Here is a 26,034-nt window from a genome sequence, read left to right on the forward strand (position 1 = left end):
ACATGGCCAGGGTGTGGCAAACTATCACTAGCTAGTCAGCTCCTGCTGTGACCTGATGTGTGAAACAGGACACCCCTACATCACAATACCTATTCTTAAAGCTATGTGCGGATTCTGCCTCTACCATTGCGCTATCCAGGTCGTTCCACTTCCTAACCAATCTATGGCTAAAAAAAAAGTATTTCCTAGCATCCCTGTGACCCATCTGTGCTTTCAACTTCTAACTGTGACCTCGTGTCCCTGAGACCCGTCTCTCAAATAGACTTTCCATATCCACCGTATCAGTTCCTCTGAGTATTTTGTAAGTTTTAATGTTTTACCACTAAAGTTGAGCGTGATTGGACAATCCACCTTCTCCGTACTGCAGGAATGATTATCTTGTTAGTGTTTAATTAAATACTTGGGCAGATACAGTAATGGCACGGCTGTCTAGAAGGCGGTTTATTGTCTATGGTGTTACACCAGGCGGAGAGTGTAGAGGTAGTTAGTGGCTGGTTCCTAGAAGAGGGCAGCTGTGGACTGAGCAAAGGTTGGCCAAGGAATGTGGACGAGCCAGGGGCATGTATCCTGCGCTCCGGGCGTCACAGGGATAACCAACCCTAAAGCACCGGAGTCGAGCCTTGGCGAGAAATAGAAAATGCTATAAGAATCCTTCGTCTAGTATAGTCAAGTTTAGCTCCTCCGACTTCTCTTCACAGTTCATACTATCAGCATTATGGCTAGTTTTGTTGCAAATCTTTGTACTTTTCCTAGCTTCTTTACATGTTTTACCAGATGTTGGATTCATAATTGAGTTGCATACCCCAAGATGGGACATGTAAACGGCCATTAATACCTCCTTGTTGATGTTCCTCAAAGCTACCCTTAAATTAACGAATCTTCTATTTACTTCAACGATTATTCCGTTGATGTGCGTCTCAAGCGAAATGCTCAGGACCGTGTTCACCTCGTGGTCCTTCTCTTTCGCGGATGTTACTTTGCATTTACTGGGGTTAAATTCCAGTAGCCACTTGTTATATAAATCTTGCAGTTTGTCCACTTTCATCTGTAGTCTTTACTTGTGTACTCTTCTTTGTATTCTTATTATTTTCACATCATCTGCGAACAGGGACACCTCTAACTCGATTTCCTCCGCCATGTCGTTTATATACACAATAGAAATTAATGGTCCAAGTACTGACTTTTCTGGAACCCCACTTTGCACACTCGCCCATTCCGACACATTCTTCACATAAACTCAGTTGCATCCTTCCAATTAAGTATTCCCTGATTCACCGAAGTGATTTCCCCGCACAGTAGATCAAGGAATACTTAACGGGAAAGAAGCAACAAGATTCAGCCAGGAAGGAGGCGTCGGAATGGGTTAGTGTGAAGAGAGAGTGTGTGTGTCTGTGTGCCTATATATCTGCGTGAGTGCCTCCTAGACCACCTTGATCGGCACTGACATCTGGCTTGTTAGGTCTTATCGTATCTAAGTCGTACCACTTTTCAACCGCCCTGAGACTAAAGAAATACTTCCGTCCATCCCTGTGGCCCATCCTTGCCTTCAGATTCCACCTTTGTCTCCTTGATCCTGGTTCTCATAATTCAGTCTTTCATTATTAGTTTTATCAATTCCTCCTAAGTTTTTGTACGTAGTACTCACGTCATCTGTCGTCACTGTCTGCTCTTCGGTTGTCAGTTAAGTTCTTTCAGCATCTCATTGTACATTTCTCTGATACTTGGTTTCATACCTTCGGGCCTTTTCCAGTTTCTTCACATGCTTGGCCAGGGTGGGCTCCACGCTGGAGACACATGCTTGGCCAGGGTGGGCTCCACGCTGGAGACACATGCTTGGCCAGGGTGGGCTCCACGCTGGAGACACATGCTTGGACAGAGTGGGCTCCACTCTGGAGACACATGCTTGGCCAGGGTGGGCTCCACGCTGGAGACACATGCTTGGCCAGGGTGGGCTCCACGCTGGAGACACATGCTTGGCCAGGGTGGGCTCCACGCTGGAGACACATGCTTGGCCAGGGTGGGCTCAACGCTGGAGACACATGCTTGGCCAGGGTGGGCTCCACGCTGGAGACACATGCTTGGCAAGGGTGGGCTCCACGCTGGAGAGACATGCATGGCCAGGGTGGGCTCCACGCTGGAGACACATGCTTGACCAGGGTGGGCTCCACGCTGGAGACACATGCTTGGCCAGGGTGGGCTCCACGCTGGAGACACATGCTTGGCCAGGGTGGGCTCCACGCTGGAGACACATGCTTGACCAGGGTGGGCTCCACGCTGGAGACACATGCTTGGCCAGAGTGGGCTCCACGCTGGAGGCACATGCTTGGCCAGGGTGGGCTCTACGCTGGAGACAAATGCTTGGCCAGGGTGGGCTCCACGCTGGAGACACATGCTTGGCAAGGGTGGGCTCCACGCTGGAGAGACATGCTTGGCCAGGGTGGGCTCCACGCTGGAGATACATGCTTGGCCAGGGTGGGCTCCACGCTGGAGACACATGCTTGGCCAGGGTGGGCTCCACGCTGGAGACACATGCTTGGCCAGGGTGGGCTCCACGCTGGAGACACATGCTTGGCCAGGGTGGGCTCCACGCTGGAGACACATGCTTGGCCAGGGTGGGCTCCAAGCTGGAGACACATACTTGGCCAGGGTGGGCTCCACGCTGGAGACACATGCTTGGCCAGGGTGGGCTCCACGCTGGAGACACATGCTTGGCCAGGGTGGGCTCCACGCTGGAGACACATGTTTGGCCAGGGTGGGCTCCACGCTGGAGACACATGCTTGACCAGGGTGGGCTCCACGCTGGAGACACATGCTTGACCAGGGTGGGCTCCACGCTGGAGACACATGCTTGGCCAGGGTCGGCTCCACGCTGGAGACACATGCTTGGCCAGGGTCGGCTCCACGCTGGAGACACATGCTTGGCAAGGGTGGGCTCCACGCTGGAGAGACATGCTTGGCCAGGGTGGGCTCCACGCTGGAGACACATGCTTGGCCAGGGTGGGCTCCACGCTGGAGACACATGCTTGGCCAGGGTGGGCTCCACGCTGGAGACACATGCTTGGCCAGGGTGGGCTCCACGCTGGAGACACATACTTGGCCAGGGTGGGCTCCACGCTGGAGACACACACTTGGCCAGGGTGGGCTCCACGCTGGAGACACACACTTGGCCAGGGTGGGCTCCACGCTGGAGACACATGCTTGGCCAGGGTGGGCTCCACGCTGGAGACACATGTTTGGCCAGGGTGGGCTCCACGCTGGAGACACATGCTTGACCAGGGTGGGCTCCACGCTGGAGACAAATGCTTGGCCAGGGTGGACTCCACGCTGGAGACACATGCTTGGCAAGGGTGGGCTCCACACTGGAGAGACATGTTTGGCCAGGGTGGGCTCCACGCTGGAGACACATGCTTGACCAGGGTGGGCTCCACGCTGGAGACACATGCTTGACCAGGGTGGGCTCCACGCTGGAGACACATGCTTGGCCAGGGTGGGCTCCACGCTGGAGACTCCACGCTGGAGACACATGCTTGGCCAGGGTGGGCTCCACGCTGGAGACACATGCTTGGCCAGGGTGGGCTCCACGCTGGAGACACATGCTTGGCCAGGGTGGGCTCCAAGCTGGAGACATATACTTGGCCAGGGTGGGCTCCACGCTGGAGACACATGCTTGGCCAGGGTGGGCTCCACGCTGGAGACACATGCTTGGCCAGGGTGGGCTCCACGCTGGAGACACATGTTTGGCCAGGGTGGGCTCCACGCTGGAGACACATGCTTGGCCAGGGTGGGCTCCACGCTGGAGACATGCTTGGCCAGGGTGGGCTCCACGCTGGAGACACATACTTGGCCAGGGTGGGCTCCACGCTGGAGACACATGATTGGCCAGGGTGGGCTCCACGCTGGAGAGACATGCTTGGCCAGGGTGGGCTCCACGCTGGAGACACATGCTTGGCCAGGGTGGGCTCCACGCTGGAGACACATGCTTGGCCAGGGTGGGCTCCACGCTGGAGACACATGCTTGGCCAGGGTGGGCTCCACGCTGGAGACACATGCTTGGCCAGGGTGGGCTCCACGCTGGAGACACATGCTTGGCCAGGGTGGGCTCCACGCTGGAGACACATGCTTGGCCAGGGTGGGCTCCACGCTGGAGACACATGCTTGGCCAGGGTGGGCTCCACGCTGGAGACACATGCTTGGCCAGGGTGGGCTCCACGCTGGAGACACATGCTTGGCCAGGGTGGGCTCCACGCTGGAGACACATGCTTGGCCAGGGTGGGCTCCACGCTGGAGACACATGCTTGGCCAGGGTGGGCTCCACGCTGGAGACACATGCTTGGCCAGGGTGGGCTCCACGCTGGAGACACATGCTTGGTCAGGGTGGGCTCCACGCTGGAGACACATGCTTGGCCAGGGTGAGCTCCACGCTGGAGACACGTGTTTGGCCAGGGTGGGCTCCACGCTGGAGACACATGCTTGGCCAGGGTGGGCTCCACGCTGGAGACACATACTTGGCCAGGGTGGGCTCCACGCTGGAGAGACATGCTTGGCCAGGGTGGGCTCCACGCTGGAGACACATGCTTGGCCAGGGTGGGCTCCACGCTGGAGACACATGCTTGGCCAGGATGGGCTCCACGCTGGAGACACATGCTTGGCCAGGGTGGGCTCCACGCTGGAGACACATGCTTGGTCAGGGTGGGCTCCACGCTGGAGACACATGCTTGGTCAGGGTGGGCTCCACGCTGGAGACACATGCTTGGTCAGGGTGGGCTCCACGCTGGAGACACATGCTTGGCCAGGGTGGGCTCCACACTGGAGACACGTGTTTGGCCAGGGTGGGCTCCACGCTGGAGACACATGCTTGGCCAGGGTGGGCTTCACGCTGGAGACATACTTGGCCAGGGTGGGCTCCACGCTGGAGACACATGCTTGACCAGGGTGGGCTCCACGCTGGAGACACATGCTTGGCCAGGGTGGGCTCCACGCTGGAGACATGCTTGGCCAGGGTGGGCTCCACGCTGGAGACACATGCTTGGCCAGGGTGGGCTCCGCGCTGGAGACACATGCTTGGCCAGGGTGGGCTCCACGCTGGAGACACATGACTCAATGATTGGCCTAATGCATGTTGTCAGGTTCTGTTGGTTTCTAAATGCTATCTGTAGGTTTGCTAATCATGCATATGTTATACGGTTTACCTGGAATATACATGGAGAGGGTTTCGGGAGTCAAAGCCCCTGCGACCCGGTCTGTGACCAGGCCTCATGGTGGATGTGAGCCTGATCAACCACCCTGTTACTGTTGGCCGTACGCAACCCGACGTACGAACCACAGCCCGGCTGGTCAGGTATTGATTTTAGGTGTTCGTCCAGCGCCTTCTTGAAGACAGCCAGGGGCCTATTGATAATCCCCCTTTTGTATGCTGGGAGGCAGTCGAAAAGTCTTGGGCCCCTGACACTTATTGTATTGGCTCTTATCATACTAGTGACGCCTAGCCTTTGTTACTTTGTCCGCTCTCATGACCTGTGTGTTCCTTTAAGTATAGGTTGGTCTCAGACGTTAGTAGAAGCCCTTTATATGTTCGACGCCCCTGCTTACTGCGACCGTTTCCTCTTCATCTTCACTCACTCCGGTCTTCTTTCCAGTTGCCTCCCTTGTATGTTCATATAGCGTCTGCCTTTTCCCTTCCCCACTGGTAGGTTCCGACGGTTCGTGTCTGTTCTCCCCTACTGTCGTGCGCCAAAGCTCTCCAACCTATGGCTGCTTCTCGCTCTCTTTTTCTTGATCACTTTCTGTCGCATGCTCATGCCGTTGCTGTTTATACAGACGTTTCTAAATCTTCTGACGGTGTTGGGTTCGCGGCTGTGATCCCTGACGATGTTGTCCAAGGTCATTCGTTAGACTAAGGTAATATTTTTACCGCCGAGTTGTATGCCATCCTCTTAGCGCTTCTCCGTATTGCATATGTCTCCTTCGACGTTTGTGATCATTTCAGATTCCCTCAGCGCTTTACAGGCCATTAAACAATTTGATTCCCCTCATCCTTTGGTCCGTATTCAACTTTGGTTGCACCATGAGGCTAGCAAAAACAAAGATATCGTTTTCTCTTGGGTCCCTGGACATGTTGATGTGCGCAGTTAGCGGTACATGATCTTACGGTTTCCTATGGAGGTATTCCGTTCAGGGATAATTTTACAGTCATCTCTGCCCGTCTTTGCAGTTGTTGGCAACAACGGTGGTCGTAAATGCACCATAACAATCGCTTTTAGTTATGGTTATCTTCTTACCACTGTTGCCTTACTCGGGAGACAGCGCTCTCCTGTCTCTGCATCGGCAATACCCGCTTTACCCATGGGTATCTCATGGAACGACACCCTATTCCTCTATGTGAGGTTTGTCGGGTCCCTATTTCGGTTCTTCACTTTCTTGTGGATTGTCTGGTTTACCCACGAGCTTGCAGGATTTACCTCCGACGCCGCGGCCCTACCACTCTAACTTTACCTTCCCGTCTTGCAGACTGCCCTGCCTCTGACTTACGGTCACTTTTTGACTTTTGGTCAGCAACTGCTTTACTGTACGAACTTTGACACATAGCCCGTAGCGTCAGATTTCAGCCCTTTTCTACCCTTACCCCTGATCTTCTCTACACCTGGGTGTTTATAGCCCGACACTATTTTCTGCCTAGCAGCACTGCATGACCCTTGTGGGTTTAGCGCTTTATTTGATTATATATATATATATATATATATATATATATATATATATATATATATATATATATATATATATATATATATTAATGGGTCATTTAGCACGAGCTCATTTAAAATTAAGTCTTTTCTAAAAATTTCCTCTTATTCCTTTAAATAAATATATATATATATATATATATATATATATATATATATATATATATATATATATATATATATATATATATATATGTATAATTTATGTTAATGTAAAAATTAAAATTTTTGTACAAAAAGAACCTTAGAAAACTTACCTAACCTTATTATAACAAGCGCAGTTTAGTTTAACCTAATCCAACTTAATAAATTTTTCTGACAAGTTTAAAATAATTTAATAATTAACAAACACAATGAAATACATTTTTTTTCAATGGGTTCAGAATGATTTTTGCGAATTTATTGCATACACAAATTTTCGCTTGCCTTATTCGGCAAGAAGAGCGTTGCTATTTAAACCAAATTCGCAAGTTTTACCTATTCGGCTGGATGAGATTTTCGCCTTATAGTCGGTGATACACACGTAACAACATGTACCTTATATGCCACCTTTATATCAATAATGTATCTCTTAAATCTTCTGTACCATATTATGTAATAAAATATTCCTATTGGTAAAAAAATATATACTGAAAGATGGGGTGGTAGGGGAAGTGGAATATTCAAACGGCTTCAGGAAGAAATCCAAATATTCTTCCTTGAAGCCTTTTTATGCACTTCTCCGAGGCTGTGGGTCCCACAATTTACACCAGTGGTGGACCCCATCCTATATATATATATATATATATATATATATATATATATATATATATATATATATACACACAGATCGCGTGTGTGTGTGTGTGTGTGTGTGTGTGTGTGTGTGTGTGTGTGTGTGTGTGTGTGTGTGTAATATATAGGATGGGGTCCACCTCTGGTGTAAATTGTGGGACCCACAGCCTCGGAGAAGTGCATAAAAAGGCTTCAAGGAAGAATATTTGGATTTCTTCCTGAAGCCGTTTGAATATTCCACTTCCCCTACCACCCCATCTTTCAGTATATATTTATATATATATATATATATATATATATATATATATATATATATATATATATATATATACACAGATCGTGTGTGTGTGTGTGTGTGTGTGTGTGTGTGTGTGTGTGTGTAATATATCCTCTGCTCCCGGCATTTTGGTCTCTAACGACTCGTATGGTTTACAGGGAGAGCTTTCTAGAGTCAACTATTACAATGTACTTTCTTCCTTGGGTCACCGTACCTTGGTGGGAGAGAGCCAATGAGTTAAAAAAAAATACATACAAAAATACATACATTCATGCATACATTTATATTTTAAAGGGTGCGATGGAATTCGTACTCCAAGTTTAGCGATCCTTGGCTTAGAGCCCAGCACTTTAGGCAACTGTATTACAGAAGTTCCTCAAAATGGAAACTTGAGTCCAGAAGGAAGGAAATAGAGTTTATCCGCTTCGAAGGAGAGGTGGGGAGGTTAATGTCTGGAAGGTCATTTGAACTGTCATGTCAGCATGCTTCTGACAAGAAGCATGCTGACATGTTTATTGCAAAATGGCAGTTTCCACCATGACAGGGTTTGAAACCATGGTTCCTGAATCCTGGAGTTATTATTCAAGCGCTTTCGTAGACTAAGAAGCTAGGCTAGGAGTTCTGTAAACGCTAGAACATGATTTTTAAATCCGTAAATCCATTTGAATTTCCACAGGAGACGCCAAAGCAACGTATCACCCGACTGAGTCAAAGATTTGATAAAGGGAATTTATTCAGTGTGAGGAAAGTGAGAGAGAGGCACGTATGAAGGATAAAAACAGTGAAGGAAAACTCCACAATCCCACGGAGGGGTGTTGATGGTGCAGCGGAGCTCTGTGTCACCGCACACCAGCAAGAACCATTACTCATACACGTACACAGACGCGCGCACACACGCACGCAAGTGGTCATATTCACACACTCAAAAGACCACGTGCCTCTTTAACAAGTGCTTTCGAAGAATGGTACCAACTAACACACTCGCATAAGTACATGAACCCTCTCACATACCGACGTACACACAAACACGTAGACCAAACACATACACTCGTGAAAACAAACACAAGCATTCGCCCACAAAATACGATTAAACATTAAAACACACAAATTACACGAGTTTTCACACCAGAACAAAGTCATCAACACTAGTCATTGTTTAATGGTCGTGATAACTGCTATTTGGGCGAGTGTTGTGGAAATCAGTGAGTGTTTTTTTACCTTCCTAAATCTGCCGCTAATCGATCACCTAAAACAAAGTAATGGCGGCTTTGATGTACTCGTTTGTACGGGTAAATGATTATATTATACGACAGAGAGAGAGAGAGAGAGACAGACAGACAGACAGACAGACAGACAGACACAGACAGACAGACAGACAGACAGACACAGACAGACAGACACACACACAAACACAGACCTTTGTCAAGGTACTCCTTCCCTAGTATTGTTGTACCTGTATCAAGGTATTCCTTCCCTAGTATTGTTGTACCTGTATCAAGGTACTCCTTCCCTAGTATTGTTGAACCTGTATCAAGGTACTCCTTCCCTAGTATTGTTGAACCTGTATCAAGGTACACCTTCCCTAGTATTGTTGAACCTGTATCAAGGTACTCCTTCCCTAGTATTGTTGTACCTGTATCAAGGTACTCCTTCCCTAGTATTGTTGTACCTGTATCAAGGTATTCCTTCCCTAGTATTGTTGAACCTGTATCAAGGTACTCCTTCCCTAGTATTGTTGTACCTGTATCAAGGTACTCCTTCCCTAGTATTGTTGTACCTGTACCAAGGTACTCCTTCCCTAGTATAGTACCTGTATCAAGGTACTCCTTCCCTAGTATAGTACCTGTATCAAGTTACTCCTTCCCTAGTATAGTACCTGTATCAAGGTACTCCTTCCCTAGTATAGTACCTGTATCAAGGTACTCCTTCCCTAGTATAGTACCTGTATCAAGGTACTCCTTCCCTAGTATAGTACCTGTATCAAGGTACTCCTTCCCTAGTATTGTATCAAGGTACCCTTCCCTAGTATCCTGTATTAAGGTACACCTTCCCTAGTATTGTATCAAGGTACTCCTTCCCTAGTATAGTACCTGTATCAAGGTACTCCTTCCCTAGTATAGTACCTGTATCAAGGTACTCCTTCCCTAGTATTGTTGTACCTGTATCAAGGTACTCCTTCCCTAGTATTGTTGTACCTGTATCAAGGTACTCCTTCCCTAGTATTGTTGTACCTGTATCAAGGTACTCCTTCCCTAGTATTGTTGTACCTGTATCAAGGTACTCCTCTCCTCTTCACCTGTATCAAGGTACTCCTTCCCTAGTATTGTTGAACCTGTATCAAGGTATTCCTTCCCTAGTATTGTTGTACCTGTATCAAGGTACTCCTTCCCTAGCATTGTTGTACCTGTATCAAGGCACTATCAAGGTACTTTCCCTAGTATTGTACCTGTATCAAGGTATTCCTTCCCTAGTATTGTATCAAGGTACTCTTCCCTAGTATTGTTGAACCTGTATCAAGGTACTTTCCTGTTGAACCTGTATCAAGGTACTCCTTCCCTAGTATCAAGGTATTCCCTAGTATTGTTGTACCTGTATCAAGGCACTCCTTCCCTAGTACAGTATGTATCAAGGTACTGTATTGTACCTGTATCAAGGTACTCCTTCCCTAGTATAGTACCTGTATCAAGGTACTCCTTCCCTAGTATTGTTGTACCTGTATGTATTGTACCTGTATCAAGGTACTCCTTCCCTAGTATAGTACCTGTACTACTCCTTCCCTAGTATAGTACCTGTATCAAGGTACACCTTCCCTAGTATTGTTGAACCTGTATCAAGGTACTCCTTCCCTAGTATTGTTGTACCTGTATCAAGGTACTCCTTCCCTAGTATTGTTGAACCTGAATCAAGGTACTCCTTCCCTAGTATTGTACCTGTATCAAGGCACTCCTTCCCTAGTATTGTTGTACCTGTATCAAGGTACACCTTCCCTAGTATTGTTGTACCTGTACCAAGGTACTCCTTCCCTATTATTGTTGTACCTGTATCAAGGTACACCTTCCCTAGTATTGTTGTACCTGTATCAAGGTACTCCTTCCCTAGTATTGTTGTACCTGTACCAAGGTACATCTTCCCTAGTATTGTTGTACCTGTATCAAGCTACTCATTCCATAGTAATTTTGTACCTGTATCAAGGTATTCCTTCCCTAGTATTGTTGCATCAATAAGGGCCTCGCACCCTGGAAGGATCGTACCCAGACCAAAACAACCCTCTCCACCACCTAAAATCATCGAAAATTCACAACAATGTCATCATCTACAAAGGTTTTAATGAAATCAGTCACATTTGAGTCATTATATCTATGTAATTTACACCTGGAACATTAAGTGGACCCCCGGTTAACGAACTTTTTTCATTCCAGTAGTATGTTCAGGTGCCAGTACTGACCGAATTTTTTCCCATAAGGAATATTGTGAAGTAGATTAGTCCATTTCAGACCCCCAAACATACACGTACAAACGCACTTACATAAATACACTTACATAATTGGTCGCATTTGGAGGTGATCGTTAAGCGGGGGTCCACTGTATATGAGTTAATTTAACATAGTTAATCGTTTATCCATAATTAACATAGATATTTGACAAACTTCTTTCTATTTTTTCCTAGGTTAAAATAGACAAGATTAGTTGAAGGTAGTTTAAATTAGGTAAGATTAGGTTTTTAAAAACTTTTTTATTGACATACAGGCCGTCTCCCACCGAGGCAGGGTGACCCGAAAAATGAAAGAAAACCATAAAGTTCGAATTCTTTTTCACAATTATTGATTTATACAGGAGAAGAGGTTACTGACCCATTCCTCACGGCATCTTAGTCGCCTCTTACGACACACATGGCTTACGGAGGAAAGATTCTTTTCCACTTTCCCCCTATTTGACCAGAAATAACCAAATTAAAAATATGATCCTGAAATGTTCAGTAACGAAGCGAGTAATTAAAAGGCTGTTCAGATTTTTGTGTTTCACTCATTATGCGAGACCGGAATGGAAGGCGAGGTTGAGGTGGTGACTTATGTGTGGGTTGTAATATTACCCTCACTACTCATCGTCGAGGTGATCGAATTACCCTTAGTGCCACCCTCGGTGTCACCCTGAGGGTGGTGGTATTACCCTCAGTGTCACTGTCAGGATGGTGGTATTACCTTCAGTGTTACCGTCAGGATGGTGATATCCTCATTGTTACCGTCAGGATGGTGATATCCTCATTGTTACCGTCAGGATGGTGATATCCTCATTGTTGCCGTCAGGATGGTGATATCCTCATTGTTGCCGTCAGGATGGTGATATCCTCATTGTTACCGTCAGGATGGTGATATCCTCATTGTTACCGTCAGGATGGTGATATCCTCATTGTTACCGTCAGGATGGTGATATCCTCATTGTTATCGTCAGGATGGTGATATCCTCATTGTTGCCGTCAGGATGGTGATATCCTCATTGTTACCGTCAGGATGGTGATATCGTCATTGTTACCGTCAGGATGGTGATATCCTCATTGTTACCGTCAGGATGGTGATATCCTCATTGTTACCGTCAGGATGGTGATATCCTCATTGTTGCCGTCAGGATGGTGATATCCTCATTGTTGCCGTCAGGATGGTGATATTACCCCCAGGACCATCATCAGAGTGGATCTATTATCCAAAGTAGTCGTAGTAGTCGAAGCTTGGCCGTTGTCCAAACACAATTCGAGGTCCACTATTGAAGTTACCAAAAGGATTGTATATCAACGCTCCCTACAGAGGAAAATTATTTAGAATATCTGATAAATACAACACATACGTACAATAACAATTTAGCAATCATTAATTATTACACAAGTTATAAGTTATGCTCGTGACTAGTTATTTGTGAGCACCTATTTATGACTACCTATTTATGATTGCCTATTTATGACTGCCTATTTATGACTACCTATTTATGACTGCCTATTTATGACTACCTATTTATGACTGCCTATTTATGACTGCCTATTTATGACTGCCTATTTATGACTACCTATTTATGACTGCCTATTTATGACTGCCTATTTATGACTGCCTATTTATGACTGCCTATATATAAATGCTTATTTATGACTGTTCGTTTCTGCAATGGGAAAAGCTTCATTCGTGGCGTCGTGTTTCAGTGCTCATTTCGGCATTTATTTTTGGCTAACATTTCCAGTGGTTGTAGCATTTAAAACCTTCTCTAAGAGACCACTTTGTTTTACAACTTTGTGAAGGAAATCTTTAGACTTTTTCTATCTGCTGTCGCTGAGAAATTCAATTTTTTTTCTCTTATTTTAGTATTCCTTTATGACCTTATTAAAACTTGCAATTGTTATGATTCCTCTTTTAATTTTTTAACCCACAAGTTTTTTTGTAATTTTTCAGCTTTCTGTGTAATTTTCTCCTTAAGCTTTTGCTGAAATCTGTTTCTCATATTTTACCCATGACAATCATCAGAGCTTGTAAATTAAAGCGAAATGATTTTGCTTGTACTTGGTGGTCCTGTGGGTTAGAGCGTCATGTGATTTTCGCTCACCATGAGAGGCGGGCCAAAACAACATGGGTTCGAGTCCTTGGCTAATCGCAGTGTTGTTAGGTAAGACACATATGCAACAGTTAGGTATCTTTATTTCGAAACGTTTCGTCTACTGTGTAGGCGAAACGTTTCGAAATAAAGATACCTAACTGTTGCATATGTGTCTTACCTAACAACCTGTCGGTATTTTATACCATTTTAATGTTCACTAATCGCAGTGTTATTATTGACCAATACCACTTGTTCGTGGTTACGATATATATATATATATATATATATATATATATATATATATATATATATATGTATATATATATATATGTATATATATGTATATAAAGTGGGAGTTGTCACAGTTGCTCTTTGCTGATGACACTGTGCTCTTGGGAGATTCTGAAGAGAAGTTGCAGAGGTTGGTGGATGAATTTGGTAGAGTATGTAAAAGAAGAAAATTAAAAGTGAATACAGGAAAGAGTAAGGTTATGAGGATAAAAAGATTAGGTGATGAAAGATTGGATATCAGGTTGGAGGGAGAGAGTATGGAGGAGGTGAATGTATTCAGATATTTGGGAGTGGACGTGTCAGCGGATGGGTCTATGAAAGATGAGGTGAATCATAGAATTGATGAGGGGAAAAAGGTGAGCGGTGCACTTAGGAGTCTGTGGAGACAAAGAACTTTGTACTTGGAGGCAAAGAGGGGAATGTATGAGGGTAGTTTTACCAACGCTCTTATATGGGTGTGAAGCATGAGTGATGAATGTTGCAGCGAGGAGAAGGCTGGAGGCAGTGGAGATGTCATGTCTGAGGGCAGTGTGTGGTGTGAATATAATGCAGAGAATTTGTAGTTTGGAAATTAGGAGGAGGTGCGGGATTGCCAAAACTGTTGTCCAGAGGACTGAGGAAGGGTTGTTGAGGTGGTTCGGACATGTAGAGAGAATGGAGCGAAACAATGACTTCAAGAGTGTATCAGTCTGTAGTGGAAGGGAGGCAGGGTAGGGGTCGGCCTAGGAAAGGTTGGAGGGAGAGGGTAAATGAGATTTTGTGTGCGAGGGGCTTGGACTTCCAGCGGGCACGCGTGAGCGTGTTTGATAGGAGTGAATGGAGACAAATGGTTTTCAATACTTGACGTGCTGTTGGAGTGTGAGCAAAGTAACATTTATGAAGGGATTTAGGGAAACCGGCAGGCCGGACTTGAGTCCTGGAGATGGGAAGTACAGTGCCTGCACTCTGAAGGAGGGGTGTTAATGTTGCAGTTTAAAAACTGTAGTGTAAAGCACCCTTCTGGCAAGACAGTGATGGAGTGAATGATGGTGAAAGTTTTTCTTTTTCGGGCCACCCTGCCTTGGTGGGAATAGGCCAGTGTGTTAATAAAGTAATAATAATATATACATATGCCGTGCCGAATAGGTAAAATTGGTCAATTAGCAAGAACTCATTTAAAATTAAGTGCTTTCTAAAATTTTCTCTTATACGTTTAAAGATATATTTTTTTCATTAATGTTGATGTAAAAATTTATAATTTTGCACCAAAAAAATGTTAGATAACTTACCTAACCTTATTATAACAAGAAAAAATTATTTTAGCCTAACCCAACTAAATATATTTTAGATTTGTTTACAATAATTTAATACTAAACAAACAAAGTGAAATATATTTTTTTTCGTTAGGTTCAGAATGATTTTGGCGAAATTATTGCATACACAAATTTTCGCTTGTCCTATATGGCAAGATGTGCGTTGCTATTTAAGCCAAGATCGCAAATTCTGCCTATTCGGCACGACATTATATATATATATATATATATATATATATATATATATATATATATATATATATATATATATATATAATTTATATATGCAAGGAATTAGCAAGAGCAGGCGAAATATACACAAACACTGATCTCTGGCCGAAGGAGACTCGAACCTACGAACCTTGGAACAAGGTACGCAGTGCTTTACCATTCTCACCACACTGGACCAATACCTTGGCGCCTAGCTTGCGCTAGACGTTGATCCAAGGCAGCCAGCTTTCAGGGAGAAGGCTTACAGCTTTTCATCTCATCGCCTGCATGCATCAGCCTTACTAGAGATTTAACAATGCAAGGAATTCGCAAGAGCACGCAAAAGCTGTAAGCCTTCTCCCTGGAAGCTGGCTGCCTTGGATCAACGTCTAGCGCAAGCTGGGCGCCAAGGTATTGGTCCAGTGTGGTGAGAATGGTAAAGCACTGCGTACCTTGTTCCAAGGTTCGTAGGTTCGAGTCTCCTTCGGCCAGAGATCAGTGTGTGTGTGTATATATATACATATATATTGAACCATACGATCCTTAAAAATAGAGCATCCAGCGGAACTGGATGCTGTACTCCCTACCCAGGACACACGCTCCCTACAGAGGAAAATTATTTAAAGTATCTGATAAATACAACACATACAATAACAATTTAGCAATCATTAATTATTACACAAGTTATAAGTTATGCTCGTGGCTAGTATATTTAATGCAAGACAAGCCACGGGGGGTGGAAAGCTTTAGCTCAGGTACTTTCACACTTCTCGGTGCTTCATCAGGAGCTATGCGATGTTGCAACTGAAAGAGTGAAGGGAAGTTTTTTCTCAGAACAGCGCAGTGCTAGTGTATTCCTTGCTGTTGGCTCTTGGAGTGGGCCAGCGGCTAGTGTTACACCCGACACAACCGCCGTCCCCCCATCCCATATGGGGTAAGAGGGTTTTGAGAAGTCAAGAATTATGAAATTAGGAAATATGATAGTTCGCCTCAAGCTTTTTCTAGCCGTTTAAAACACTTCATGTGACTTTAGAAAATACGCTTCTCAGTGGATATTATATATATGGATTGCTATTAGTGTGTGTAATCTTTAGAATTAATAGAAGAAAGGGGAAAAGGGAACGGCTCATGAAAGGTTTGAGAGAATCAGTGAATTCGAATGGATTTTGAGACAAGACGTATTGCTGGAGTGAGGGTATGATTATATCTGTGAAGGTTTAAAAAAAAAAACTGGTAAATCAGACTTCAGTAAATATCCGAAGTATGTTGAGAATAATGGGGCTCTCTGGGTCGGCGATGGACCGGGATATCTGTGCTGTTTTGGAAAAGCAAGGTAATGTGCGTGTGGTCTGCCTATCTACCTGGAGGGTATTCCGGGGGTCAGTGCCCCCTTAGCCCAGTCTCTGACCAGGATGACCCTGTCTTGGTGAGTAGCCTTGCCTTAGTGAATCATCCTACCTTGATGGGTCACCCTGCTATGATGGGTCACCCTATTCTGATGGGTCACACTACTTTAGTTGCTCACTAATACAATGGGAAAAACGTTTTTGTTGAAATACTAGTAAATATAATGTATGCTTATCATACAATAAGAAATAGTTAAAGGACAAAAGATAAATAATAAGGATACATGTACAAATGGGTTATATTACCGAGCTTGGATTGGTCGCGTCTGTACCACCAATGAAAGTTGGATGTATTCCCACTGTGCCACCAGTTTGCTGAGGCCGTCTGCCATGACCTCCTCTCCGGTTGAACCAACGTCTTCTCTCTGTCAAGAACAACAGGATAATAGTCACACCTGCTCTTGTCTGCATAAGCGTGCGATGTTTGTATTAGTTATTCACCCAGGAGTTTGCATTATGATGCACATAATTGAAATAATAATAATAAATGATAATGTCATTATCACGTTAGGAATCATAGTAGCCAAGAATTCTTGATGTTTCAACCTATCAGGTATCTCATTAAACTAATTGTATTACACCATACACCACATGAGCAGGTGACACACGCACTGACACCCTACCTGACCTGATCTGACCTCTCATAATTCATGTAACCTCGAACTGGGGTAACGGACACAAAAGCAACGTTCTGGAAAGTATTTTTAAGCTAAATGTCGCTCGCCAAGAACTTTGTCAAGCCTCAGTGAACACATCAGGTGCACGGGCGGAGTCCTTAGGTAAATAAGAAAGATGCTTAACAAAAAGTTGTAAAAGAAAGTAAAACGATTTAATAATAACTTTCTACATAACATGTAAAAGGCAATGGGCATGTTGTGGGGTCTAAGTATAATTCTTGATAATACTTAGGAAATGTTAAATTTGCTGCTGTTTTGGGGTTAAAATGAGTTTTGGCTATAATTCTTGTTGTAAGGATACGTTCACTATACATAAATGTGAGAATAATGTCGGGAAAAGTGTTGCTAGTCATTAGAAAACATTAATAATGAATGGCACTGCTTGGAGTTGTGTGAATTTCCAAAATGATGCTGAAGTGAATGATGAGGCAAAGTTTGACAGGCTTTGCCTGTCATTCACAGTGAAAACGATGGGAAAAAATATTTCCTGGGATCTGTTCAGACCATTTGCTTGCTTTATCAGTAAGTCTTGCCTCACCACCCTATTCTTCCCCTATCTCCACAACCCCGCTCTCCCCACAGGGGCTTTACCTAAACTCTCCTCCTCTCTTGCAAATCTTGCCATTCCATATGGTTATTAACTGTAAACGTGAGGCACAAAGGAAATAGTGCCTAACGTCAGAATGTTTATCTATTAAAACATGAGGAACAGGCAAAAGGTTCTGTGAGGCGGAGCCAAATATGAAGATATGAAGGTGAAAGTATCATTATGTGATGTTCTTAATAAAGCCAATTCGGGTGAAGCGTTGTTCCAATTAACACTCGTCTACAATCAGTGTAATATTCATTATTCCTTTATGATGTGAAATACCGTTAGAGAAATAAATAAAAATATTCTTGTGCATGCAGGATGTGAGTGCTCAGCATCACGATTCTGTCAGTTGTGGTGGTCAGGTGCAAGAAAAAAGTTGTTCAAAGTGTTAGAAACTGGCCTCAAGGAGAGAGAGAGAGAGAGTGTTGTTTCCAAAGGTTCCAGTTTGGCATCCAGGACGATGTGGATATGGTCAGACAAGACTGAATGAAGCCTTGTGAGGTGACAAACATGTATTTTGAGTTCACAGGTTAAACTTCGAAACCTAATATAACAGATACACTTGAAAACGGGGTGAGAGAGATTAGATAAACAGATGGATAGACAGATAGAAAGAGGTTATAGGAGGAAAGGTATTCTTTTCTTGGTCGCACGACGACAAGCGAGTAACCGATATTGAAAATAGTAATAATAACATTTATGTAGCAACTCAGTATATTTTGACCAATAATTAACATAAACAGCAATAATTGTGAACACCTACGAGAATGAGCAGGAGTGGGGAAGGAGCAGAGAGCCACCAGCAGTAGCGCCCACGTCACCCAGGTCAGGTAGCCAGCCATTACACTCAGTATGTCCTGGAAGATAAAGTAACCAAGTCAGGTAACCAGCCATTACACTCAGTGTGTCCTGGAAATTGGAGCTATGTCAGTGAGAAGACAAATCAAAAGTATGATGACAAACACACAAGAAGGCAAACTCACAATTATGAAGACAAAGACAGAAGTGAGAAGACACAAGTACGAAGAAAAAGACTCAAGTGTAAGACACAAGAAACACTGGTCAGCAATTTTTGAAAAGTTCTATGCTTCTTGAATGAGATTAGTTAATTCTTATATATTTTCATGTCCTGAATTCAAATATCACCTTGCAATATTTGATTATTTTATTACAACGTACAATATGTATCAGTATGTTTTAAATTCTAATCCGTACCTACTCTCTGCCTTTTTGCTTGACGCTTATAGCGAGCTGAAGAATCATCTCTTGCCAATGTCCAGCAATAGTCTGCAAGCATTCTTGTGCCCCATTTGCCCTGGTACCATTTTTTCATGGTTGAAATATCTTGGTGAAACTTTTCACCCTGTTCATCATTAACTACCCCACATTTCCCTGGAAAAAAAGTCTAAATGCGAGTCCAAAATGTGGATTTTAAGTGACATGTTACATTCCATGTTCCTGTAAGCCTTGATGAGGTTTTCCACCAATTCTCCATAGTTGTCTTCCCTTCTGTTTCCGAGAAATCCCTTCGCCACTAACTTTAATGCTTCCCAAGCAGCTTACTCCTCCCCATGAAGGTCTGATTCAGTCACCATCTTTAAGAAGCTCTCGAATCTGAGGACCATTGAAGACTCTTAGCTTCGCTCAGTGAGGGGAATTTTGATGTTGAATACTTCAATCCCTGACCGGATTTGTCCATACCTTTTACAGAGTTTTTAATGAGCCCCAGTTTTATGTGTAGTGGTGGTAGCAAAATTTTGTTTAGTTCAATGAGAGGTGGACGTTGAACATTTTTCATCCCAGACTCCAATGACTGACAAGGTGGCCAGTCTCTCTCCTGATGTAAAAGTAATATAATACGCCTCACAGGCATATCAGTAGCTTTCTCAGCGAATATTTATTATAAATTTAAAATATTTTTGGCTAAGAAAATCACCTACCTTTCACCTCAAAATATAAACTTGCACAGCACAAGCACAAATGAAATTGAAAGAAACCCAAAGTATTTCTTTTCTTATGTCAAATCAAAGTCGAGAGCAACATCCAGTATTGGGCCCCTACTTAAACGAGATGGGTCCTACACAGATGACAGCAAGGAAATGAGTGAGCTACTCAAGTCCCAATATGACTCAGTTTTTAGTGAGCCGCTAACCAGACTGAGAGTCGAAGACCTAAATAATTTTTTATGAGAGAATATGGTAGACACAAACCTATCTGATAGTATCCTGACGCCAAATGATTTCGAAAAGGCGATAAATGACATGCCCATGCACTCTGCTCTAGGCCCAGACTTATGGAACTCCGTGTTCATCAAGAACTGCAAGAAGCCCCTATCACATGCTTTTAACATCATATGGAGAGTGAGCATAGACACTGGAGTCGTCCCACAGCTGCTAAAAAGAAGAGACATAACCCCACTCCACAAAGGGGGCAGTAAAGCACAGACTGATAGCGCTAACGTCCCATATCATAAAAATCTTTGAATGGGTTCTAAGAAGCAAGATCACCACCCATCTAGATACCCATCAGTTACACAACCCAGGGCAGCATAAGTTTAGAGCAGGTCGCTCCTGTCTGTCCCAACTATTGGACCACTATGACAATGTCCTGGATGTTCTAGAAGACGTACAAAATGCATATGTAATATGCACAGACTCTGCAGAAGCCTTTGAGATATGTGACCATGGTGTAATAGCGCATAAAATGCGTGATAAAGGAATAACAGGAAAAGTTGGTAGATGAATCTGTAATTTCCTAATAAATAGAACACAGAGTGATAGTAAACAGAGTAAAGTCTGAGGCGGCTACTGTGAAAAGCTGTTCTACAAGGCGCAGTACTCGCTCCTACCTTGTTCCTCATCCTTATATCTGACATAGACAGGGATTTAAGCCACTGCGCCGTGTCTTCCTTTGCAGATAGATGACACTCGAATTTGCATGAGTGCCCTCCATTGAAGACACTGCAAGGCTCCAGGCAGACAGCCAAATCTTTAAATGGGCCGCAGAAAACAATGTGAAGTTCAATGATGAGAAATTTCAATTACTCCGATATGGAAAATGTGAGGAAATTAAAACTGCATCGGAGTATAAAGCAAATTCCAACCACACAATAGAGCGAAAAACTAACATCAAAGACCAGGGAGTAATCATGTCGGAGGATCTCACTTTCAAAGGCCATAACATTGTATCAGTCGCATCTGCTAGAAATGTGACAGGATGGATAATGAGAACCTTCAAAACTAGGGATGCCAAGCACACGATGACACTCTTCAGGTCGCCTGTTCTATCTAGGCTGGAATATTGCTGCACACTAACAGCACCTTTCAAGGCAGGTGAAATTGCTAACCTAGAAAATGTACAGAGAACCTTCACGACACACACAACTGCGATAAAACACCTCAATTACCTGGAACGCTTAAAGTTCCTCATCCTGTACTCTTTAGAACGCAGGCAGGAGAGATGCATGCTTATATACACTTGGAGAATCCTAGAGAGATTAGTTCCAAACTTGCACACAAAAATCACTCCCTGTGAAAGCAAAAGACTCGGCAGACGATGCAACATCACCCCAATGAAAAGCAGGGGTGCCACTTGCACGATATAAGACAACACAATAAGTGTCAGGGACTCGAGACTGTTCAGCTGCCTCCCAGCATACATAAGGGGGATTACCAATAGACCCCTGACTGTCTTCAAGCAGGCACTGGACAGGCACCTAAAGTCAGTACCTTATCAGCCGGGCTGTGTTTCGTACGTCGGGTTGCGTGCGGCCAACAGTAACAGCCTGGATAATCAAGCCCTAATCCACCACGAGGCCTGGTCACAAACCGGGCCGCGGGGGCGTTGACCCCCGAAACCCTCTCCAGGTATACCTTCCATGACTGCTGGAACAATAATGAAGGGCAGTGAGACTGTGAGTGAGGTAAGAAACACACTGCCTCAAGCCTGTTGGAACCTGTTGTGACACGTAAGTGTATATTGAAAAGTAAGGCTAACAAATAATTTTAATAATGATATTCATTATCAGTGACCTAAAATTAGTTGGAAATTGCTACTCTGGTCTCGGAAGCATTTTGGTTGTTGATCAGTATAATTTGACAGAAACACAAGTATAAAGACAAAAATACATGCATGAAAACAAAGACACAGATTTGATGACAAAGACACAAGTATGATGACAAACACACAAATGTCATGATAATAACACAAGTATGATGACAAAAACACAAATATGATGAGAAAGACATATAATAAGAGAAAGACGTAGGTATGATGACAAGGACTCAAGCAAGAAGACAAAAACACAACATATAGAAAAAAAGCACAAGTTTGAGGAAGTAGACAGGTAGCTCCAACTTCACGCTCTTCCATATCTGTTTGTCACACACAACAAAAAATCTTTAAAATGAGCTCTTAGCTTGTAAGTAAAGGTAGGAACACTTAACCTTACGTATTTAAACGCTGTGTGTGTGTAAGAGAGAGAGAGAGAGAGAGAGAGAGAGAGAGAGAGAGAGAGAATACTTCAGAAGATTTACCTGCGTGATTCTTATAAAAGTACTGCTGCTGACGGAGAACTCGAGGTCACATCCACACGCTCAACCAGTTACCTCGCAACAAAGACAGGTCTTCTTGGCGGGTGAGAGTCTTAAATACTCCCGTGGCAGCCAGACCACTGTTTTTGCGTGGTGGTCATATTATCAGCGTCGTAACTTCCCTTCCTGAGGTGGGAAGGGAACGTGGGGGGAGCTCACGTGTTGATTTCCAGAAACGTTTTCGGGAAATCCGAATTATGACACAAAACGTATTATGGTATTTTCTCCTAAGTCACAATCTATTATTACCCTCTACCGGATTATACCTGTGAAATCTGCAGCGCAACAGCCAACTGCAGTGCAATAATCAACTGCGATGCAACATTCAACTGCTGTTTAACAGTCAACTGTGGTGCAACAGTCAACTGCGATGCTATAATCAATGGCTGTGCAACAGTCAACTGCTGCGCAACAGTCAACTGCTGTGCAACAGTCAACTGTTGCGCAACAGTCAACTGAATTAAAACAATCAACTGTTGTGCAACAATCAATTGCGGTACAACAGTCAACTGCGGTGCAACAGTCAAGTGCGGCGCAACAGTTACCTGCAGTGCAACACTCACTTGCGGTGCTACAGTCAACAGCCGTAAAACAGTCACCTGCGGTCCTACCGCTATGGTACTGCAGATACCTGGAGTGTTACAGTCAGAAGAGATGTTAGTCACCTGCAGTGCTACAGTCACCAGCAGTTCTATAGTCACCTGCAGTGTTAGTTACCGGCAGTGCTATAGTTAATTGCAGTGCTATAGTTACGTGCAGTGTTACAGTTATGCGCAGTGCAACAGTTTCCTGCACTGCTACAGCTACCTACAGTGTTAGTCACTCGCAGTATTACAGTCCTACAGTCATATGCGGTGCTACAGTCCCTTGTGCTACTAGTCACATGCAGTGATAAAATCACTTGTGCTGCAGTCACTTGTGGTGCTGCAGTCACTTGTGGTGCTGCAGCCACTTGTGGTGCTGCAGTCACTTGTGGTGCTAGTCACTTGTGGTGCTGCAGTCACTTGTGGTGCTGCAGTCACTTGTGGTGCTGCAGTCACTTGTGGTGCTGCAGTCACTTGTGGTGCTGCAGTCACTTGTGGTGCTGCAGTCACTTGTGGTGCTGCAGTCACTTGTGGTGCTACAGTCACTTGTGGTGCTGCAGTCACTTGTGCTGCAGTCACTTTTGGTGCTGCAGTCACTTTTGGTGCTGCAGTCACTTGTGGTGCTGCAGTCACTTGTGGTGCAAGTCACTTGTGGTGCTGCAGTCACTTGTGGTGCTGCAGTCACTTGTGGTGCTGCAGTCACTTGTGGTGGTGCAAGTCACTTGTGGTGCTGCAGACACTTGTGGTGCTGCAGTCACTTGTGGTGCTGCAGTCACTTGTGGTGCTGCAGTCACTTGTTGTGCAAGTCACTTGTGGTGCTGCAGTCACTTGTGGTGCTACAGTCACTTGTGGTGCTGCAGTCACTTGTGGTGCTGCAGTCACTTGTGGTGCTGCAGTCACTTGTGGTGCTGCAGTCACTTGTGGTGCTGCAGTCACTTGTGGTGCTACAGTCACTTGTGGTGCTGCAGTCACTTGTGGTGCTACAGTCGCTTGTGGTGCTGCAGTCACTTGTGGTGCTGCAGTCACCTGGGGTGCTACAGTCACACACAGATGAGATGCTGTAGTCAGGTGAGCTACTACAGTCAGGTCATTTGTTACAGTCAGTTATGCTGCTACAGTCAGGTGAGCTGCTACAGTCAGCTCGGCTGCTACACTTAGCAAAGTTGCTGTAGTCAGGTGAAGTGTAACACTTAGCGGAGTTGTTACAGTCAGCAAAGGTATTACAGTCAGCTGAGGTACTACAGTCAGGAGAAGTGCTACAGTTAACTGTGATGTTACAGTCGATGTTTACTTTCAATTTCCCAGGCGCTGTGTGACTTCTAAGGCAGAATCATCTTGGTTAGTTCCCATTCTACGATCCCTCAAGCCAGCGTCACCATGACCTCTACGTCTACCTCCCGGCCACCCATTACTCCTCACACAGCCGAGTCTCCCACTACCTGGACTTTCCCAGACATCCTGCTCACTTCCACCCCTGATACTTATACGTTGTTGAAGTAACAAGAATGCGAGGAACACAGGGCTCGTTTACCCCCCTCCCTGCCTCTTGTTTTTATATTTGCGTTGTTGATTTTTCTTCTAACTTACTACGTGGTTGTCTTCGTCTTGTATTAATATTGGTAGAATTAGAGACAATATGTTAAGTAAAAGTACACAAGTGCAACTAATGTAACATCGTGGAGCGAAACGTTGCCATAACAACATGTTACATTAGTTGCACTTGTGTAGTTTTACTTATCATGTCTTCATCATCTTCCCTCTCTTCTTCTTTTTCTCCCTTATCTTCATCTTTTTTTCTTCTCCATTCTTGCCTATTCATTATTTTTTTCTCCTTTCGACTTCATCTTTCCTCAAACATTTTTCTTGGTAATCATTATTATCTCCCGTCTTCCTCATTCTTCCTGTTTCCCTTCTCCCCCTTCCTCTCTCTCTCTCTCTCTCTCTCTCTCTCTCGTTTTCATGTCTTTGTTTTTGCTTCGTCTACTATTCTTTATTCATTTTTTTATCAAGTTAATGACCTGATAAAACTTTAGAGCGAAAATTCACGTTATGTAAACAGCTCTACATAGAGTTAGTTACACGAAAAGCTCTACAAAGTTAAACGTTGCAAAAAAGCTTTACATAGAGTTCAAAGTTGCAAAGTAAGTTCTACTTAGAGTTAAATGTTGCAGAAAGCTCTACAGAGAGTTACAATAAAAGCTCTAGAGTTAAACGTTACAACAAAAACGCTACATAGAGTTGAACATTACAAAAAAGGTCTACATAAAGTTAAAATTTACGAAGAAAGCTCTACATAGAATTAAACGTTCTGAAAGGCTCTTTATAGAGATAAACGTTCCAAAAGGCTCTACACAGTTAAACGCTACAAAAAAGTTTTACAAATTTAAACGTTGCAAAAAAGCTGTACGTAGAGTTAAACATTACAAAAAAAGTTCTACAAAGTTAAACGTTACAAAAAAATTCTACAGAGTTAAACGTTGCAAATATGCTCTACAAAAGAGTTACACATTAAAAAAGAGCTCTATATACAGTTAAACGCTATCATAATTAATCTCAACATAGAGGGAACTATTGTCATAGCATTGTGGCAACGTTTCGCTACATAGAGCGAAACGTTGTCACAATCAAAATTGCTATAAACATATGTCTTCGTAATTACGCTCGGCAGCACCTCACTTGTTTTTATTCAACTGTTTCCGGAGTGCGCTGTGGAATTTGGACTCTGAGTGTCTTCCATAGTGTTGAATTTTCTGTTGTGATTCTACCATAGTTCCTTTCAAAGGCAATTCTTATCTTCTTAGGTATTCTATCACCCTCTCCCGGATGCAACCCACAACAGTCGGTTAATACTCGAGGTTTCTATTAATTGCTGGCTGAACAAGGGAGAACAGGTCCATTGGTTGTGAGCCGATGGTTCTACCACTGACCTTCGGGGTACATTCTCAAGCGCTGACTCAAACTGGTTATGATGATTATCCTGACCTGTAAAGTTTTCCCAGTAAGAAAGGCGGTACTTGAACCCGTT

The 26,034-nt window shown here is 44.2% G+C and overlaps 1 protein-coding gene across 2 annotated transcripts in view; it reads left to right on the forward strand.

The window, feature by feature from the left end:
- LOC128684656 (uncharacterized) overlaps positions 1 to 26,034 on the forward strand; it is a 126,096-nt gene that overhangs the window by 23,943 nt on the left and 76,119 nt on the right. The gene's annotated exons all lie outside the window — the stretch shown is intronic.

This window comes from Cherax quadricarinatus, chromosome 5, assembly GCF_038502225.1.
Source record: "Cherax quadricarinatus isolate ZL_2023a chromosome 5, ASM3850222v1, whole genome shotgun sequence".
In the NCBI taxonomy this organism is placed as follows: domain Eukaryota; kingdom Metazoa; phylum Arthropoda; class Malacostraca; order Decapoda; family Parastacidae; genus Cherax; species Cherax quadricarinatus.